Source organism: Columba livia, chromosome 3 (genome assembly GCF_036013475.1).
Source record: "Columba livia isolate bColLiv1 breed racing homer chromosome 3, bColLiv1.pat.W.v2, whole genome shotgun sequence".
NCBI classification, from domain to species: Eukaryota; Metazoa; Chordata; class Aves; order Columbiformes; family Columbidae; genus Columba; species Columba livia.
Window position 1 is genome coordinate 113253519 of NC_088604.1, and position 7878 is coordinate 113261396.

Consider the following 7878-nt stretch of genomic DNA (forward strand, 5'->3'; position numbering starts at 1 on the left):
CCATGGGTGTGAAATGAAGCTGTCATCCGAGGTGCCTGCAGAGAACCAACAGCAAGTGGAATCCACGGAATTAGTGTCCTGCCTTCCTCCCGCTTTTACATTTTTCTGGCAGAGGCAAGGATAAAACTGCTGCTGCTGTAGGGAAGAAACAAAACAAAACAAAACAACACAACAGCCAAACAAAACTGTCAATGGGCATTTCTGTTGCAGGACAGCCTAACATCTTGCCCATTGGGAGTGGAGCTCCCTCCTACAGACCAGCTTTCCTCCAGCCTTGGTCCCCACGGTGCCCGGGAGAGCTGTGCTGAGGTCCTGAAACTCCCAGAAGCCTGTCGTGCTGGAGGACAAAAGTATTTACAGAATGGTTGGGGTTGGAAGGGACCTCTGCAGATCATCCAGTCCAACCCACCTGCTAAAGCAGGTTCACCAGAGCAGATCACACAGGAATGTTTCCAGGTGGGTTTGAATGTCTCCAGAGAAGGAGACTCCACAGCCTCTCTGGGCAGCCTGTTCCAGGGCTCGGTCACCCACATGAAGAAGTTTCACCTCATGTTTAGATGGGACCTCCTGTGTTTCCATTTGTGCCCATTGTCCCCCATCTTATCATTGGGCACCACTGAAAAGAGTCTGGTTCATCCTCTTGACACCCACCCTTGAGATATTTATAAACATTGATGAGATCCCCTCTCAGCTTCTCTTCTCCAGGCTGAACACACCCAGCTCTCTCAGTCTTTCCTCAGAAGAAAGATGCTCCAGACCCCTCACCATCTTTGTAGTCCACCACTAGACTCTCTGCAGTAATTCCTTGTCCTTCTTAAACTGGGGAGCCCAGAACTGGACACAGAACTCCAGTTGTCAGCTGTGAGGATGAAGAATCTGAGGTTGGCTGTCGGAGCACTTGGAGCTCAGGAGGGGTTTGGAGGAATGCAAGCTGGGATTACATAAAACACTGACTCATGCTGAGAAATCACGAGTTTTGCAAAGATTCAGCTGAGGAACGAGCAAAACCTCAAGCTGCACGTCGCTTGCAAGTCAGCAGCAACAGGAGGATGCTGGAGACTTCTGAAAAACAGGTCTTGGCACCAGGTTTTTTTCCCCGGGAGGAAGCAAGAGCCATGTACATCTGTGAGAGAGGGAAAACCTGGCCCTTTTTTATTTCAAGTTGGTGTGGCATTTCAGTTTTACCCATTGGAAAGACCTGCCTGAGATGAAGTAAATAGAAGCTAAATGTTTACCTTTTTTTTTTTTTTTATATGTGCTACTGTGTATGGTATTTATGTCATGCAGAATATTTACTTTTTGTTGGGATATCTGAGCGTGCAAATGTCTGTGGTTTCGTTTACCAGGCAAAAACAGTTGTGGATCTTGGCAGTCTGAGCTGGTCTACGGTTTCTGTGAACGCCTGGATGCGGTTCTTCCCCGGGCTTTATGGGTTACGCAAATCATGTCCCATTATACAGGTAATTTGTGTGCTGTGAAGATGGTATGTGCAAGGGGTACGTACGCAAAAGGAGTACAAGACCCAGGACTTCCCGTCATGTGTTACAAACGCTGACCAAAACCATTTGCACTTTGATATTTAAATCAGACTTCTAAAATCCATGCTCAGAGACATATGCAAGCAGTTGATTTTTGGATTTCTTACAATTTTTCTCTCTCTCCTCTATTTACAGTAGAGACTCAGCATCTCACACAAAAAACCAACCAGTTGAATTATTCAAGTGCTTAAATAAAAATATAGTTGCTTCCCCGTGTTTGTCCAATTTTGAAAAAATGTTGCCTGCTTTTAAGCTTTATTTCTCTTCCCCCTCAATGACGGTCTCTCTCCCTCTCTCTCTCCCAAACACACTGATGGAAAAATGAAGATGTACAGATGGGCTGTTCATTTTCAGTCAGGTTGCTGTGTAAATATGGCATCAGAAAAAGATGAGTGTTAGAAACACAGATGTACGCAAGGCATCCCAACCATCACGTTTGGGCTGCCTCTGCATCACTCAAGTATGTATCACCCAGCCTAAGCAAAGCTGTATGAGGCCAGAGGGAAATGTAGCTAACAGAGAACAAACTATTGGTAAATCGCATGCCTTTCAACCTTGCACAACAGGATAAAATAAGTATGGATTAGTGCTGGGGGTCAAAGTTTTTATGATGTGAAGTACTAGATGTGCAAGTGCCTGAGTTTCTGATATTAAAAAAAAATAAAAAGTAGTGCTAACACATATAGATGTATATAAATACAAAATATTTTTTCTCATGTATTTATTTTGTGGTTTTTGTTTTGCAGAGCTCCCTTCAACATGGTCTCGGCTAATTTCTCAGCCTCTGCATCGCAATTGCTAACAATTTAATCACCTTACAAACGTCTGCAGTGACTAACACCACATCTATGTTTTTGGCACACCATGGCCAGCAGTTGTTTTAGCAACAGCGGTATGTAAAGCAGACGCACTATTTGTGAGGCTCAGAGCCCTTAAAAAAAAAATCATTCCTTTCTCTCTGGGCTATCGACATTCCTGAGCACTCACGATGCAGCTGCCGAGCCGCTGGACAGCCCACATATGGCCGTGCGCTGAACAATAGCGACTCGTTGTTGTTCTTGTTAGACGCATCACCATATGTGTTTATTAGAAACAGCAATAAAATTATGACGGGCTTCTTCAGCTATCCTGGCTGCTTGGGGAAAAGAAAAGCGAGGGAGTAAGCAGGATAAAACCAGAGGATTGTCCCCAGCTTTGGGGGAGCTGGATGGTGGGCTGGTGTAGTCCCACTCTTCAGGGCAGTGTGGTTGTTTATTTATTGGTAATATTGCCAAATTAATATTGCTCCTATGAATGGACATCAAGCCTCAGTCCCCTCTTATTCCCTTTTATTAGAGAATTGCTGGAAACTTGGAAAAACTGAATCCCGAAGCTGGATGCTGTTCCACCAGGGCTCGCCTGTGTGCAGCCCGACCTGTGCCACACAGGAGAAACCTCCCAATATTTCAAAAAGCCTTGGACCAGGACCACACTTGGTCTGTACTTCTATCATGAGCACAACCATCTACTGTGAGATCAGCTTCAGTTTTGGACTGCCTTCAAATGACTTCCAAATGGCAGAAATTTGGTCTGGGGACTCACTGTTCTTTTGATGGAGGGGTTGAGGAGGGTACCAGAAGCCCAAAAGAAACACAGAAATGAGGCCCAGGGAAGGCTGGTTGAAGTTGAAAGAGGAGATGAACTAAGCCAGTCAAACTGAACATCTGAATCCTCACGTGCTCCAAATTCTCTATGATTTCACTCTGCTTCCAGAATTCACTATATTTTAAAGCAAAAAGTGGGAAAAATGAACTTTGGGAGCAAACCCAGTGGAGTTAGAAATAAGATCTATCTCAATATGTAACATAACATAATTTTGATATCCGTATTATTATAAGATGTCTTCAGATACCTGGAAATCAATGGGATTGAGTACTTACATCCAAAGGCAAAACCAGCTTCTGCATACACAATCTGCATTTTTTTTTCACGTTCAAATCTTGATTTTTCTTGACAATAAGGGTATTTTCCATCTTGCTGACTTGTTGTGTCCAAAATAACAAATCTTAGTCACCACTGAAAAAAAAAATAATTTTAAAAATGAGTTTGCAATGCTGACTTGTATCAGTTTTCTGTGACCTTCCAACTGTGGTAAGAATGCCATTTCCACTCTTACTTCACTTCTTTTTCACTTCCTACCCATAAAAGTAAACAATTCAAGATGATGTTTTACATCTTTGAAAAGTTCCCAAAATAGGATTTTCCACTGAGGCTGCAACTCCCTTGGCTTGCTTTTACTCTTCTATTTTTTTTTTGTAGCACAAATCAATTTTGTGACTATATTGAAACTGCAATGCTAAATTCTGTTACCTTTAACTATGTTGCTAACAGAATAAATTGTGTAGTTACTCAAATCTCAGCAACGTCCCTGTCTTATTCCCCCATCTGCACATAAGCTACTTTTTACAGGCTATTGTTTTCTCCCCACAAATATCTAAACTTGTTTTTTCTTTTTTGAATGAACCCATCCACTGCTTCTCCACTTATCAGCTTGGAAATGTTGCTGTATTGGTTTCACACAGTTTGATAACTTTGTCTTGAATGGATCTTTGTCTTGGTTTATTTTGTCAGAAGTTGTTTTTCAACAAACCCCTTTAATTCTGTTTCCTGTCAGTTATTGTCTCCCGAAATATCAACAAGTAGGTTAAAAAATAATCTGTTTACACCTTTTGAAGAACAACTGTGCATCAGGCAACTTATTGTACTACTTATTTATTATCAGCAATCCCCATCCTGCACCCATGAAAGACAATCAGGGCTTTGCCATTGAGTGAAATAAAAACAGGACGAGACCATATGGTTCTTGTTAAACAAGCCTCATCTTCCTATTGTTAATGCTTATCTCCAAAATAAAGTATTTCTGCAGAAAGCATATTCCCATAGCATGTTCTCTTTCCAATGACCAGCTGGTTGCCAGTTTGTTATTTGCACTGCAGTAGACCACTTTCATCTATTTCTATTCCAGTCCAAGAACACCATTTGTACATTGTCCAACTTGGAAATGTTAATCTGACACCATTGGTCACGGGCCTTTTAACTTCAAGTGGCAAACTTCCAGCTAGCTGCCAGTTGAGTATTTACACTGGAATCTTTCTTAGCCCAGAAATAAACTATTTGTTCACCATAAACATCAGCGACATGCCAATAATTTCTGCAACACACATGTAGGAAGGTACAGCCCACCGCACTTTGCTGTTGGCTTCTCAATAACCTCCTAAGTAGCTCCTTGGGGAGATGCGGCTTGTCTTGAGCCAAGATAAATGCATCTATTTCCCCCTCCGTGCGTGTACATAACTTTTATTTACATTCATGGGAGTTACACATACATATTGAAAGGCAAGAAGAGGGACCCAAATTAGGATGGTTGGGCAGGAGTCTGACAGCTTCTCCCGAGACCCAGGACCTCTCATAAGGGCCAAAAACCCTAACGCAACATGATCCAGTTGCTTTGGCATCGTCCGCAGCTCCCCGTGCGTGACCACATGCGCAGTGCTCGGGACGCCCGCCGGGAAAGAGGCAACACCGTATGTAGTTGAATGCAGCTTTTGAGAAAGCAGAGTGGCGCGAGTCCTATGGGATTTTGCTTAGGTGATTGCTATTACTTCCAGCAATACGATTTATACTTCCTGAAAGAATATTATACTTCAGGCTCTTTTCAATGAAATAAAAGACTGAGGGGGGAAAGGAAAAAAAAGGTTTTGCTGGGTTCTGCGATTTAACTTAAGGAATGTTATGCAGTAGCAAGGGTGTGTTTCATGTACTTTGTTTGACTCTGTTAAAATAAAACACTTCCTTTTTACATATTCCTGCAGTGACCTGCGGATGGGAGAGGCCAAAGAAAGACTTTAGTGAGTTTAAAATGTAAACTTCAGGAATGGAAACCTGCTCTTTCAAAGAAAAAGAATAATAACTGTGGCGCCCCGTTCTCCCCTTCACTTTTCCGATTCAGTCAGATAATATACCTGTCACCTTTCGTGTTATTTCTGTTGCTCCAAGTAAAAAAAAAAAAAAAAAAACACAACAAAAAACAACAAATACATGAGGTTAGAGAAGAGCTGATCCTACAGAAGTCCTTCAGCAAAATCTCAGAGGACCAGTCAGGATGTACAGCTGATCTTATGATTTATGGACTCCTTAGCACCTACCTGTGCATTTAGCTCAGCATCCCCATCCACCTGCACCTCACAGCCACAAGGAAAACACCGGTCAAAATGCAAATACTGGGCAGCATGAAAAGCAGGATCCTGCAGATGCACATTAGAGGAGCTAAGAGGAGGTGTGTATCCCATGTCAGGCTGGACAGCTGGACTTGATGAATGCCTCAACAAAGAAAGGATGATGTCGAGGCACCAACTGTGGGGAAGAGCAGCTTGTACCCCCTGCTCCCCTATGGACAGCAACTCCTGAGCAAAGCCCAGCAGCTTAATTTGCAGGTTTCAGCCTTCTGCCCTGACTTTGCAGTGGAAGAGAGCAGCCGTTTGCATCGCCACTTGAGTTTTGGCAGCTCTCACTGAGGTGTCGAGGCAATAAAGTACCCGAACAGTGATGGCACACATTCCCTCCAAGCCTCCCAGACTCTCCTCCAGAATGCAACTCATAACAGAGAATATTTTCAGTGTTAGCAACATGACTTACCTTAAAGGCTCAGATGCTTCCCCTTTGCTTGTACAAATCATGTAAAAAAAGCGCATTTCCGATCCACACACAGTGACTGACGTAAGGATGAAAAGAGACACTCACTGTTGCTAGATACTCTAGTATTTTGGACAAAAAGCAGCTGTACTGTGAAACCAAGGACTTCTGCTTCCTGTGCTGCAGCTCACTTGATCCTGCAATCAATGGGATTTCTATAGAAGACGTATCATTTTTAATTCTGACCTTCGCCAACTTTCCACCACTTGATTTTTTTCACCCTCAGCATTCCTTCAATGTGGGAGTATGAAATATAAACAAACATATAACCATCTACTGAGTACCAAAATTTTGATAAACATATATTTTTCTTGCCTCACCTAAGGCTCCTCTTGCAATCAAATGTAGGCGAACAAAATATTTTGACGTCTCGAAATAAATTCTTTTTTCCAAGAGGGCAAATAAATAGACCTGACATAAAATAATGTCATAACAATCAGCAACTACAACACAATTCTCGCTGCTGTAACTTGAAACTTGTAAGAGAAGGTTAAACTAACTCGGTCTGAATTCCTGGCCACTAAAAAAGCATCCACTCGTATTGTGTTGGGGTTTTCTGTATGGCTAATCCTATCTGGGGCAAGCTCCGAGTTAGTTAAAATAGCAAAGTATTTCTCTAAAATGCTTCAGGAAAATTGACAATTGGAAATTGGCCTCATTGACTACAGCCCAGCAATAATAAACTGGAACAGACAGAATTGCAGACCAAGGAAGGACACTTGGACTCTAAGGGAAAGAGAAAATCAAGCCCCTTTTGGAAGAAATCTGTTTACCAGGAGAAAAGTAGGAGTCTGCAAGAGGATAACGGGCCTAAGAAGAGCAATGGGGAGACTGGGACAGAACCCCAGGCTGCCAGAGAAGAAGTTGAGTGGTTGAAAAAAGACTCAGAGAACTTAAAACGAGAGGCCTGGGGCTAATCTTTCTGCTGGTTTATTTTTTCCCCCTGTTTGTTTATTTGCTACAAGTAAGATTTTTGAGCAATTAGTAAAATATCATGCAAATATTCCCTGTGTGACTGCACATGAATAACTTTAATTTTGCTAAACATTTGTCTCGTTGTTCCAAAATACATCTGCTGTTTGCACTAAGATAATCTGCTAAAATATTGGGAAGTAAATTACAGTTTTTATAAGATATTTATGAAACAACTTCTTATTTGTATATTAAATATATCAGACTATCGTGGCCTGTTTTTTTGGCTGACGTCTGCCTTCCCCAGAAGCATCCGTGCCCTGTTTCAATTACAGACTGGGCTGAGTACCATCTTGTGGAAAAGCTCCAACTGGCTGGGAATGGCTCAGTGTACACTCGTAACAGGCTGAGGGAATAGTACCAGATCTGCCAGCAGCCTATGACAAAAAACCAAACCAAAACAAAAAACCCAAAGCAACCCCAAAACAAAATACAAGGTTGCACATGTGCATCAATCATGCGGTATTTTCAGAAATTTTGGCATGAGACCACAGAAGACAGTGTCACTCTTGTTTGGATGGGGCACTGCAATAAATGCCTTTATAGAAAGACAATGATAAGGCTTGGAGGCTGCTCCCAGGCCCTGCTTGGTGACCACACTGGTAGGTAAATTAAAACCATTTTGGACTGTTTTGTC

General features: G+C 42.3%; 1 long non-coding RNA gene across 1 annotated transcript; it reads left to right on the top strand.

The window, feature by feature from the left end:
- The first annotated feature begins 1090 nt into the window (after nt 1–1090).
- LOC135579176 (uncharacterized) lies at nt 1091–3931 on the top strand. Its single transcript, XR_010471767.1, has 3 exons — nt 1091–1212; nt 1347–1460; nt 2285–3931. It is a non-coding gene; the product is annotated as an uncharacterized LOC135579176 (long non-coding RNA).
- Nucleotides 3932–7878: the final 3947 nt, after the last annotated feature.